The 13,905-nt window shown below is 41.7% G+C and overlaps 1 protein-coding gene across 2 annotated transcripts in view; it reads left to right on the top strand.

Annotated features, from left to right (window-relative positions):
- Window positions 1–6,395: 6,395 nt before the first annotated feature.
- The window catches only part of pparab (peroxisome proliferator-activated receptor alpha b), a 30,707-nt gene continuing 23,197 nt past the window's right edge, over window positions 6,396–13,905 (top strand). Inside the window, exon 1 of one of the 2 annotated variants that reach the window (XM_085778579.1) lies at window positions 6,396–6,617. The gene's annotated coding sequence lies outside the window, so the exon portion shown is untranslated. Of the gene's footprint in view, window positions 6,618–7,616; window positions 7,663–13,905 lie in introns of those variants that run through there. The other variant, XM_085778581.1, reaches the window with a different exon arrangement.

The following is a 13,905-nucleotide window of genomic DNA, read 5'->3' as shown; positions in this document are numbered from 1 at the left end:
AAAAAGCCTGACTTGACTACTTCCATCCAGTCCTGGGATCAGCCAGCAGCCTCAGACATGTCGTAAAGCCCCAAAGCAGAGCAGATGGAAAGAAGAGCCATGGCACAATCTCACCTCCTGGGCTACAGCATGATTCATATGGCAACAGATGATGGTTACAGTACTCTATCGCTCTCCAGGCCAAGAGCACACATAAATACGCACATACTCAGATAGATGACAAGGTGAGTGCCAGTCGGTATCAGGCCAACTTGGGCATCAGACATGCCTCACTGTCTGAGACCGTAGCCCTGTATCTCATATCAAGGTCAGACTTAGGGGGTGGGGGGTTGAGGGTTTGTAACTAACAGTGAGAGCCCTCACTCACCCCAGTAGCTTCGCTTTAAAGTCATATAACCAGTTTGTGTCAGAGGTGTACTGAGCATTTTTCTAAAAAATATGTGTGCACAGATGCACGAAGAAGCCAGCTGCACATGCTCACCTGCTTTGCATGTTATAGTTTCACACATATCAGTAATGGCATGCTCAACAAGTTACATATCTGCCAAATGTTTCTGACACAGTGAGAATGATTATGTGACAGACACGCTGCAGTGTGGGGGGAGAGGAATCGACCACTGCACCGTGTCCTGTGTGAGTATTTGTATGTGGGCTGCACTCACTGTGTTAGCTGTCCTCTGTCGCCCACCATATTGAACTGATTTGAGCCTTGGCCTCGGTGATAGTGCAAAGTGAGCTGAATATTAAGCCTGATGAGACAATGAATCTGTGTGAATCCTGTCTCTGGGGTTACATCTCTAAAAGGCCATCCTCCAGCCTTCGTCTCCTGCCTCACTGCTTCTCCAAAAAGACATTGCAAAAAGCTTTGACGTCCACCCAGGGGTGTTCTTTTCCCCTCGCAATACGGAATAATGAAAAGCTTTAGAGGCTCGCTCTGATACATATCAGTCAGAGTTCAATAATACACTGTTGTTTTATCCAAACTTGCCAGGAATTTGAAAAGAATAGCACTCACAGTAAAGCTTTTCTAAGCCTCCGTATGATGTCATAGCTGTATAAATGGAATAATATTATTGATCGAATGTAAGTGGATAGGATTGAGGGCTTGATGTGGGCAGGCCTCTCAAATAAATCACTGAGCAGAGTGCATTCACTGAAATGAAGAAGCACTAAGCCTGCATGGAAATAGATTCAGTGTTAATCTGTGCCACGCTGATTAGAAAATGTGCCATTCTGTAGGAAATATAGGGCAGGGGAAAGAAAAGGCTTGTTTCTATAGCAATGATATTTATTCCATATCCTTATATTTAGATTTTCTGCACATAGAAACAAACTCTTTTAATATAACTGATCACCAGCATAACTGCCATTCTGTTTTTAATGTGGCAAAAGTGCCACCTAGTGGATACTTTATACTTCCTCACATATAGAATGCCTAAACTGTTGTCATAATTTTTTCCCTCCAAATTTGACTTATATCGTTATATCTGTCTATCTTGTTGATCTGCACCAAATTATTATTTACATTATTGTTTAGTAATTAATCGTGTGAACTCCTCTCACAACCAGCAGTATACACAGTAAACACATCTTAAATGTACTAATGTAAGATGGAGAAGCTAGTAAATTCTTATATTTGAGTTCCTGGCATTGATTTGATTAAAGGGATAGTTTTTGGAGTAGGTTTGTTACCTTTAATTGCCTCTGCAATCTATTTTTAGAACGGCGGAGCAGAGTCATGAGCTAAGACTATAGGGATTATGGCAATGGGCCAATTTGCGTGTTAAACTATCCCTTTAAGCAATAATTGCTATCAAAAAAAAAGTACAGCAAGTAATTTAAGTTTGTTTATCTATTCAAATTATCACCATGTACTGTATTTATTCTTCAAAAAAAAATTAATTCAAATCAAGAGTCTACAGATAGAGGGCGCTGTTAAGCAGTCGGGAGCATTTGTGATTTTCATCCACATGTAAAAATATGACTTGATATGGCAAGTTACATTCAGCACTGATTGAAACATTTACTTCATTGTAGGTAATGAATTTCAGTGCTCATAGTGGTCAGCAGTCTTCCTCTCTTGAATGAATGCCTTAAGAGAAGACATTAGTGACAAAACCGTCATCTGCAGTTTCTCAGCAGCAGGTGGCAGCAGAGTTCTGTCTGCTGTTCAACCTCCCAGTTGACCCACTTCCTGTGGCTCAGTGGGTCAATGTAAAAAGCCCCATCAAAAAAACGCAATCAAGTTCCACAGATTTGTTATATGTAAAGTTACAATTTAGCATGTGATTGGAAACATGAAGGTCAAGTAGAGAAAAGTCTGTGTCAAAAAAAAAAAAAATCTAAGTCAATCAAGTTTTATCTGACTCATTCTGGCCAAACAACAGAGTTACATGCACCATATTTACACTCTGGTTCATTGGATTTCATTAACTTGCATTTAATCGAATAGAACATACAATTTGGTGATGTTAAGCATGGAGTAGAGGGGCTTCCCCTAATCTGTTACTCTAATAAATCACCATAAATTACTCCATCAAGGTTTATGTTTCTCCGTGGGCTGTTTTACTACAACTTGGTTCATTTCAGGGACAAACATGTTGTAATTGAATGAGGCGGCTGTCAGAATATCATCTAGATGTGGAAAGCATTCTGAGTGCAATTGGGAAACCAGCTGCTGTCCAGACAGAAAGTCTTGACCGTAGTTCATTACTGCGGACTCCGTTTCTGTCTGGTCTCATAAGTCATGTTGCAACGAGCCGTATCTTCTGAGCCTAATGTTTCTCCATGTCCTCCTCCAATGGAGAAATTGCCGGCAGCTGTGGCGAAGCTCAGTGCAGTGGAGCTGACTGTGGGCGTGCGTTTGAGTGTTGCCTGTTACTGCAGGATTTTGCATTGACTGATTTAATATTTAATGTAGAGCTGAACTGTGTTTCTGGCCCTCAAAGATCTGTCTCAGTGGCTACGGCTACTGCAGTGACTCTTGTACTGTCTTTGTTCTGCTCTTTACTGGACGTCTCTCTGTCGGCTACTCTGTATATTTTGGTTCCTCTGTATTTCATTAGCAAACATTGTACTTTTTATGGCACTATATTAATATAAGAGCTGGGCCTAAACCTGGAGCTGTCTCAGCTCATCTTAACCAGCAACTGTAGTTTAATTTGGCTTATAAATTATAGTTTACAATACATGCAACTGGAATATTTGAACCAGTCAGTGGGATTTTACACATAGAATCTCTTCTTGCATGAAGAGTTGATGAAAACAACAGAGAACTTGACTTGTCTTGTACTAAATGGGCCTTGAATCCACATTCTCCAGTTGGTTCCTCCAGAATCTGATCTAACATTAACATGCCAAAATTGCTGAATAGGCATTTTGATTCTCTCTCTGAAGTACATGTGAGGGGAATCGACCCTCCTGCAGTGTGTGTTTGTGTGTCTTGTGTGAGTGGACAGCTGAAATCTGTTGTGCTTTACTTGTGGTTCATTTTTACAACTAGCTTACAACAGCTCAGAGAACGATAATGTACTTTGGACTTGGAGTTTATGAAAGCTAGAGTTAATGGTTACTTTACAGGAAAAGGTTTAGGTGCAAAACAGATGACAGCTTATGCAATATGCACAATGTAAGTTTCCTTGTTGCAGATTAAAATCCAACAGCAAAATCAGCTTCACCTCGACCAGCTACATTAACTTGCATGCTTACATGATGAGGCAGCCATTGGTGCAATTTCAAATGAATGATTTATGTATTGTGGGATTTCCACTTATAGTCATGTAAAGGATCTGAATACTTCTTCCACCACCATGCATGTAAGTGCTGAGTGTACACGGAGGTCGGGAGGGATCCACTGTAGTCCCAGGACAGTTCAGAGCGACGCCCACATTGCTTTGCCAAAGACATGGACAGAAAGTGATGAGGAACAGGATGGGGAAACGAGAGAGCAGAGAGATGCAATCGGCACACACACACACACAGGGCTGCACACTCAGCATCTGGCATGAGCCGGGAAAACGGAGCCGTTTCATTAATAAGGCAGTTTATTGCAACAGTTTGACTGGAAACCTTCACAACTTGGCCTCGTGTCTGTGTGGAACAGGGTCTTTCTCCAGCTGCCATGCGATCCTGCTGATAAGCACATCATTTTCTTATTCACAGCTAGAAGGAGCAGGCACTGGTCAAGGTCTCATAAACTACATCTCATGCTGCTAGAGCATCTGGATCAGATCAACAAAAAGGGTTCCAGACTTCAGGTCTATTGACATGACAGTATACAAACAAAATATGCAAATGCCACCTACAGCCCCACTATGCTTTGGTCATTGCCTGATTTGGATGTTTGAGTTTCACTTTTGCTCACTGATGGTGAGTTTGTGACATCGGCACTAGTTTTGATCTCCGTCCTGATTCTGATACACATGTGGTGTAGAAACCTGAAATTACCAGTGCACAGATACAGACAGAGACGTTTTCATGCCTTGTACCAAAATATATGGACAGTCCATGGACTCCTTTGTGGAAATCATAGCCACTTCATTCATTGTGCTGCAGTTGTTCAAATGGAGGAACTGCTAATTTTTCAGTATTTATCTTTAAAGGATGTTCACAGTAACAATTTGACTTGTAGCACTGTCTGTTGTGCAGAACTAATACAGTACATTAACTCAATACTCTGTCATTGCTGGTACTTTCACTAAAGGGGGGACACTACAGGTGAATAGGGTAAAAAATAAAAACTAACAGATATCACCATGAAACTTCCCAAGTTTATCACTTACATTAAGACAAATATTTTTTGTATTACAAGTTTTGTCAAATTTTATGTATATGTAAATGAGGCAAATATCTAATGAAATATGCACTAATTTGCATACATTTCCAGAACTGAAATCTGAACAATGGATACAGCTTTTAAAATTCTTGTTTTATTTTGTTAACATTTTAGAGCCAGAAGTTTTTACACACAATCCCCTCTGTAAAAACCTTCAGAATATAGACAGTTATAAAACTGGAAGGATTGGTGTCTGTAAGTGCTGCTGAAGTGGAGATTTTGGGTTCAGAGTCAGAGGAAAGACTCATTTTGAGAAAGGCCTTTACTTGTACTATAAAATTCTATAGATTATTCATGTAAATCATACTTTTAGGATTGGTTGCAGATACGGAGGAAATGACAATTCATGCAGCCTATATAATTGTTCAGGAGAGAGAGAGCTTTACAATGATACCTGACATGACAAGGACAGTATGTCACAGTAGCATGCTAACTTTTGGTGAATTTATAGGAGAAATCTGACAGAAGAGACAAAATGAAGTAAAATAAACACCTTAGTGTGGATTTTCTACCATTTCTTTCAACTTTTCTGAAAGAATACATGTTAAGGAAGGAAAATAGCCCAAAATCCCCAAATGAATCAGTGCATGAAAAAATTGTGTTTTTGCCTGTAGTGTCTCGCCTAAAGTACTTCCATTTTATTCTACTTTATCCAGAGCAAAAGATAGCACGTTTTCCTCTGGTGCATTTGTTTGATTTTACAACATGTTCTACATGTAATTGCAAAAACCCAACACTGACAGGGTGCATGCATTATCACATAAGGCTTACTTTAGGTTTCTTTTCCATGCATTTTGTTGATATATTTTGGTAAAATTCTGAATGCAAGTCTTTCACTTGCAATGATGTTTTACTGTGACAGTTAGGGTGCTGCTGTTACTTTTAAATGAAACAAATGTGTCTTCCGCCACTCCGATCTCTGCATACTTGACTTTTTCTTAATAGTCATAAATCATCAGTCATTTATATTTGTTTATCTTTGTTGTCTTATCTGTAGCTGTACAGAAATTCCCTCTACAGCCAGTAAAACATATTGTGATTATGAAATGACTGCTTCATTAAGCCATGTCGTATAATTTGCATGTTATCCTTATGCTTTGGCAAAATGCTGTGATCAGCAATGTAAGCCAGTAAAGCTCTCCTGAATTGAATTGAATTGAATTGAATTGGGAGCACAAGGGAAGCAGGCACTTGGATGACCCATGGAGGGTCATTTGAGGACAGCTCTGGGGGTATGCAAATTTTGCCAGCATGTGTTCATTCAGTTCAACATCATCGTATCGGATCATCTCACACACACTCCGTTCTTGTACTTCAACCTTGTATTTAAGCCGTTCTTTTCCCTGCTGAGTGGAATCGGTGTGAGTTTGGACGGAGACCGCTGGCAGCAGGACTCTCTCTGCGCTGCTCTCAGCTGTCACCGTGTTAGGGGGCGTTCTTTCTCAAGAGAAACTGCTGCTCTGCTTCTATTCGCCGAAACTATAGGTGTGTCAGGGGGGTGTGCGCCTTCTCCCTGCCAGCTGTCAGTCATGAGGTCACTTCCTGCGGGTGTGATCTCACGGCTCCGCTTTGTATGGACGTGGTGGGGGATTTTTTGACAGCGGCAGCGCTGTGAGGAAACAAACAAGGACGCGGGTCGGGGCCGGGGACTATTTTTTTTTTCTCCCGCCCCCCTCCTCCTCCTCCTCGCTGCTTCTCTCGATCTTGCAAACGAGCGCTTCTCATCCCCCTGCGTGGTTTTTCCGAGGATATGGCGGCTTCGAACTGGGCTGTTTATTGCAAGGTAGATTGTCTTCATTTGGCCTATTATTAAAGAAGTGCAGCCTCCTGTAGCGGCGGCGGCAGCAGCTGCAACCCAGAGTCTGTCTGTGAGGGAATTTGTGTTGTGGGGCTCTGGTGGTGGCTGGAGACAGTGAGTCCGCTCTGCAGCGCCAAATCTGCACACGATTGTCTATAGGCAACTGAGGCACATGAATGCATTCTTGAAGGACTGGAACACCATTGTTATTGTATAGTGGGGGGAGGCTGATATGATTTTGAGTCTGCACGCCTGCGCAGCTAAAGTGGCTCATCAGTAGGCAACATCTCCCTCCCATGCAAGCTATTCATTAGGCTATGCATTGGCTTGTTAATTCCTCAATTAGATATTATGAGCCGCTGATTGCTCTCAGGGCTCTGTTCTCTGTATCTGATGCAGTGATGTTAAAGGGTCAGTGCTGATTAATCAGCATGCAGGTCAAAAATGTGTTGATAATTCTTTTAATCTGGTCCAAATATGGTGCTCTATTTTCTAGAAGCACGTGCATAACACCTGCCTGTGGTCTCTTCAGTGTAAATACTGTGTGTATGTGAGTGAGTGTGTGTGCTACAGGGAAGTTGTGATTGGAAGCTAAGGCCTTGAAATGTTGCCTAGAAACCACAGACTTTTATTGTAGCTTATGATCTGTGTCCAGTGCTTTTCTTTTTGCAGCACTAAGCAGGCGAAGCAGTTGTTAACATGTAGCTGCAGGTGCTCTGACCTAACTCTCCCTCCCTGTGCCTCAGCGACTGCCTCTCTGCCCCTCCTTGGGAACATGCAGAGCTTTCACATGACTGCCAGGCAGAGTCACAGCTCCACACAAGAGTGGAACATTATGATTATTCATTTATTTGCTATGATTTACGCTGAAGCACTGTGAGCAGCACTGGTTTTGTTTTTGACAGATGACAAGATTGCAAGCGTGATTTCTAAACTAGCTCTGTCTCTGTGAAAGTGAAATTTGACCCAAATCTTGTTCACGTCCCGTCCCCTTCAACAGTGATGGAAGGCAGCTTTTCCTCTCCCACAGGTAGAAGGATCTCTGTGTGTGTGTGTTTGTGTGTGTGGGTTCACTTGTCTACCCTTGCATATTTGTTTTAGATTAAAATGCCTTCAGTGGGGGTCATGGAAGTTGGAAGGGCTTCCGCAGTTAATGCACTTAACACCTCATGTTTTATTTTCCTTTGTTGCATTAATCGTAAGTTGATATTGGGGCGGACTGGATGCCGCGGTGATGAAGGTTTGTTTGTGTTTAGAGGAGGCTTAGAGGATTGTCGGTTGTGATTGGGAAGCTGCTCCCCACTGACACATCCCCCCTAAAAGTGAGACTGAACTGACGACAGATGCTCCACTCTGCTAAATCACTGAGGTTCAGCTCAGTCCTGCATGTGTACCAGGCTTTTACCTGTATTTGCTAACACTAAAAGCAGAGAGACTCCACATTGATGTAACATTTGCCTTGGGATTGAGCTTCTGCAGTCAGAACCATTCTTACTTCTGCATCACAGTGGTGAGTGTCACTAAAAAGTCCATTAAAAGCACATAGGATCGTTTGACCTTTTCTTTGTGTTGACGGTCTGGAGCCCATTGAAAATATCACAGTGAATATTTCTGAAGGAAGAACAATAAAATGCTCCATAGGCTTATATTTCAAGAGATAAAAATTGGTACACCAAATCCTGATTAACTATGTGGTTGTTGTTTTTTTTTACTTTCTTAGTGGTGAGTACCAGGTGGGAGTGGTAGTAAAGTAGTGTCTCATGCATCCCAGTTATTTCAGAAATGCTGCAAAGTAAATGTCCAAGCTGTTCTTGTGGTTTACTGAACACTGTTTTTTCCCATGATAAATTCCACCTGTGTTTTCTTTATTCCATGAAGATCTCACTCAGAAGCCTGAGGATCTTAAGTCTGTTTGCAGGAGTGGCCGTGTTTTATATGTTCTTTCAGTCCTTATCACTGCCTGTAATTCACCTTCCAGCTATTGTAATCAGAGGAACGTAAAGCAGTCGAGATAGTCTTATCTCTCATGCACAGTGCAAGAAAAATGTCTTCAGACACAAACTGTCAGAGTTCCGCCACTGCTGAGACAAATGGTTCTTTAAGTCAGCCTGAAGGGAGGTTACGCTGCTGTTGTTTTTGTTTTTTTACCATACCTAGTTTCTGCTGCTGCACTCTGACAGTTTCGTACCCTGGAACCTGAGACTTTTAATCGGCTTGCATTCACACCCAGGACAGACAGGCACTTAGACACAGAAATGTGTTCATTATGTACATAAACAAAGAATCTTGCACGTTGACTCCGTATGCATAGGCGACTATAGGCTGCCAGCATGCACCAAGCAAAAACAGAAAAAAAATCACATTGGAAAACAAGGATTATACTATACTGAAAAAAATATGATAAAAAATGATACAATAGTGTCCACAAGGTCCATGGTGGGTGGGAGATGGAAGGTTGGGAAGGAGCAAAGGGAAGAGAACAGGAGGGTGGTGTTGAAAAACAAAAACAAATTTATTATCGCTCAGGTTTGAGCAGATTGATTCATAGCCTCGGTTGATCATTACCATCTGTTTTATTTACGATCTGTGAACTTGTAATCCAACCCCCTATAATTACGTGTAAATACAGAATCCAAAATGTACCACATAAAAAAGACACAACAACAGAGGGAGGTTGAGTTTTCTCCTTTCTGCTTCTCAAACAGGACTTTCTGGTTCTGTCTTCCCAGCTCAACAGTCTCAGGGGTTTATCATCTGTCTCTAAAGAGGTGTACTGAAATATGTTCAGCTACAAAAAACCTTCAGTTCCAGTGACCTATTTCACCACAGACTGACCACAGTTTGGACAGAATTACTAAAACACTTCATGTTCATAGATCTAACCAGAATATGTCCTGTGTAAACATTAAATTGGAGGAAATGTCATTCCAGAGGGCTGCTCCACCCATTCCATGCTTGTTGTCCTTGGTGAACCCTTCCACTGTCTTTAAATCATCTCTGCAGATTTGAGGGCTCCTCTGGCATCTCTGACCTGTGAGAGCAAACACAGAGAAACAAGCTCCTATAGGTGGAAGGAACTATGCAATATTGTTATCTTAACTATGATACACTTTTACCCTTATTTAACAGCTTTGGATGAATTGTGATGGTTAGGGTTATGACAGATAAGACTACACACATGTACACATCGTATATGATTTTTAAAAAAAACGTTATCCACCGCTCCATGGATTTCTTTCTCGCTGGCTTCATTAAAAACAAATGCACATGGCCAGGAGGAGGGTTAGCAAAACAGTGGAAAAGCAACCAGATTTGCATAGTTCGCCTTTAAGAACAGACATTTTTATAACTGTTTTAGATGGTGGACTGAGGAGTCTGCCTGAATACAGTACAATCAGGCAAAATGTGATCATCATTCAAATGTAAATCATGGTGACACCTTTCAGGCCGTCTCTACTCAAAGACACTCATGGTGTTGGATTCATCTGAACACAGGAGAAATGGCAAAATAAAACCAAAAAAAATCAACATGTGTAAGTTGCAGAGGGAGCTGTTTGAGAAACTGTTTCTGGGCCCAGCAAGTATTTTGTTTGATGCCTTGAGGCTGCGTTCAGGCCAAAAATAGCACTCATACACCACAGTCTCCTTATTTTCTTATCTGAGGCCAATGAGTTAGCAGCACGAGGGTCCTCAGAGGGCTAAAAGTTCAACTTTTCAACAACACACATCTAGACATGTTTGTGGATGATGTGGCAACTGAAACAGCTCCGTGATTTCCTCCCACTCATCAAAAACGGACAATAAAATGATGGCTGACATGATAACACTCTATAGTTGTAAAATCCCTTCTCATGTTATAATCAGCTGACCAATGTTTTGATGTCTGATAAGCCTTCAGGATCATCGCTGTGTTATTTAAACTGGACTTGCTGGATCAAATTTCAACGTCTCACTGGCACCTGTAGTAACACACCCACACCAACGTAGATTTTTTTTTTTTCAAGCTGTGCTATTTTCAGTCCAAACGTGGTCGTAAGCAGAACAACGGCCGCTCCTGTTGTTTGTAGACACTTCCATGGTCTGTTTGTTTTGCAACTTGTGTCCTCTGTCAGGCAGGTTTGACCTTCATCTGAGCCAGGTCTATTCCCTGTTGAGCCTTTCTTATGGTAAAGTCCTCCAGGGATGAATAGGATTGGGGCGCCCCAGCCAGACTTACAGTAAGCAGCTCTGGACAGGAGATTGTCTGTGGTGATGATCGGGGTGGGATATGGTATATAAGCTGAATTTGTATGTTCAAACCATGACAGGACTTGACAGGAGGATTTGACTGGTCTCTTGAAGGAATGTCTCTTGAAACCTCTTTTGTCTCTCTCAGTCCTGTGTTTCTGGTCTGCTTGTGTGAGTGTCTCTTCAACATCCTGTTTGTTTAAGATCTACCCTCAGTTGGGAGACTTACTCTTTTTGTCAGCTTGAAATTCAGGCAATGGTGCCTGATCCTCATCCACATGAGCCACATCCTGTAGAAATCCTCCTCTCTCACCTATCCCCAGTCTACCGCTCTATTTTAATTCCATTACTTCCAGACCTTCACTTTAGCGGTACAACAAATGAGCAAAGACTTTAAAGTATTCATACAATGTCCTTTTAGCCTGAGTTGGTGAAACAGAGGTCTTTGACACCAGCATGGAAACTGACAGGGCTTATTAATATGTCAGATGACCATGCTAAGGGTCAAGGTGGGACAAAGATTGTTTTGGATGAAGGCTGCTATTTCTGCTCAGGTTAAACTGACTCTTTTAGTTTTTAGCAAACTGTATTGATATGACTACTGCAGGCCGGTTGTTTAATTAGGAGCATTGTATCAAATGATATAATATAATAAAATCCTGTATTTAGGGCTATATAATTTTGTTATATCACTGAAGAAAAGTGTTTGAAGGTGAAATAGATCAAATTAAATGATGCTGTTATTTGCAGCTTGTAGGAAGCCATGCAGGAGAACATTTAGGTCTTGTCGTACTCAGAGATCCTACTTCAGTAGCAAATTAGTGTTGTTCTGTCACCAGGCCTGTGTGCTGCATGCCTCCCCGCAAACACGTAGGCTGGTTTGGCAGCCAGGAAGGGGGAACTCACAATTCCAGTGTCATGCTGGAAAATGAAACGAGATACACACAGCTGTCAGAGGGAAGGAGAAACGCTCCCAGCCTCATGTTGTTCTCATCTCAGTTTTTTGGTGATTTCTGCACTCTGGCACTCTTCACTCTATTGTTTTTCAGTAATGCATAAAACTCTCTCCGAACGGTTTGGGAAAATTCTTCAGTGTGCCTCAGTGCAAAGATTGTTCTGGGTAAGATGAAGGCAGCTTGAGGGAACATTGAAGGTGGCCTTTTCTGACGGTTTGATATTGTGGAGAATGGAGATGCAGCCAGTTTTTTCATTGTTGATTAAATTATTCTTGTGATCAGCCATTTTTGCAGTAAAATGACATATTGCAGCAGCCCAACAACCCAAATTCTGCTGTTTTTGTTAGATAGATACCTCTATTGATCTATCAAGTTCCTCATAATTGTTGTTGACCAGTTTTCCTCTGATCAAATCAATATTTTTTTTACTTGTAAACCAGATTATAGGATTTCTCCTGTAGTGGCTTTTGCACGATAAACATACTCTTTAAACCTACCTCCTGTAATGTTGCAGCACATGCACTGTCCTCCTAAATCAAGTCAGAGCATGCAAAATGTTTGATATTTCTTGACAGCATGGAGCTCAAGGTGGTCGGTCAAAGCTCACAGACGGAGAGCATTGTCTGTCGTCCTTGTGTCCCAGTGTTACCAGGGGATGAAGGTATTGTATCTTGGCAGAGCCTCAGGGGACGGAGCAGCTGGTGCAGACTCACTTGAACATTCCCTTCTCTCTGGCTCTGGCCATGATATGTACATTGTGCTGATCACACATGCAGTATTTTTATTCTTGGGGAATGACAATGATGACGGTCAGTGTTCATGGTGCTGCTTCACTGGAGAGAAAACCTGTGCAGTGTTTGAAATGTCTGAGCATAAGATTGTTGATTTTCTCTCTTGGAAATCACTGTAGATTCATAATAGAGACTGGTCATGTCCACAAGTTGCATTTCATATTGACCTTAAAGAGGAACTATGCAGGATTTTTTACCTCAATTAAACAGCTTCAGAGTAGTTGTGATGGTTAAATAAATGACTTGCAACTTGTTACAGGGAGAATGGAGGCTCTCTGCCTTCCACCTAGTGTCTCTTTGGCTGAAAACCAACCTTGTAAGTGGCACCACGACACAAACACATCCCGTAATCTGCAATCTTTTGTTTACGACAGATTAAGACTGAACAAATATACACGTCGTAACATCGGATATGATCTATAATGTTACCCACCGCTCCATGTATGGCTTTCTCGCTGGCTTTGTTGAAAACAAAATGCACATGGCCAGGAGGAGGATTAGCAAAACAGCTGAAAAGCGACCGTACTTGCATAGTTCCCCTTTAAAATGCAAAATACCGTAGGCTCTTCGTAGTTTTTGTGCAGTTTTGCCATTCAGCACTGTTTCTGTAAATCACCACGTGATTATGTAAATTTGAAATGATTCACAAATCATAATTTTAATAAACACAATAAACCAAAGCCTTAGCCCAGGTGACTGTACAGCTAATAAGAGGAAACTCATAACGACACTTTATAGTGTTTGTTGCTGAACTTTACTATATGCAAGTGCCTCCAGCTATCTTGTTACCCCAGCCCTACATCTGTCAAGTGATAAACCCAGCTGGAAAAGATTTTGGCAGTTTGTCCAAAGTGAAATGTACAGTTTGGATGAACTGTAGAGAGGTTTTGTAATGGTTGGTCTGCTTGATCTTTGTGACTGATTAGGAAATAAGTACTAAGTGGTGTCCAGGCGGCCGGCGCTTGGCCTCAGAACGGAGGTGTTGCTTAAGGACAGTGTCGTTAGCTTTTTGGAGATTTCAGCAGCTGGAGGCAGAGAGGGTCGAGCCTGCCGCGGGTTCAGCTGTGGATACATCTGACACACTGGGGAAGCTGGTTAAGCTGTGGCTGTACGGAGGGTCAAGGTTAGACAGCAGCTGTTTCATGACCAAGGCAGAAAAACACTGTTAGGCTGTTAGTAGGAGTATATCATTACCGCTTACTCCAGTCCACTATCTCTCCATTCCTTTGTTATGTTCCAAACAAAGAACACGTGTTGAACAGATCATCAGGAACTAATAATATAAAATCAAATCATCAG

The sequence above is a fragment of the Trachurus japonicus genome, chromosome 6 (assembly GCF_045865225.1).
Source record: "Trachurus japonicus isolate A0001 chromosome 6, Traja_1.0".
Taxonomy (NCBI): Eukaryota; Metazoa; Chordata; class Actinopteri; order Carangiformes; family Carangidae; genus Trachurus; species Trachurus japonicus.
Note: the sequence above shows the minus strand (reverse complement) of the source record. Positions and strands in the feature narration are given on the sequence as shown.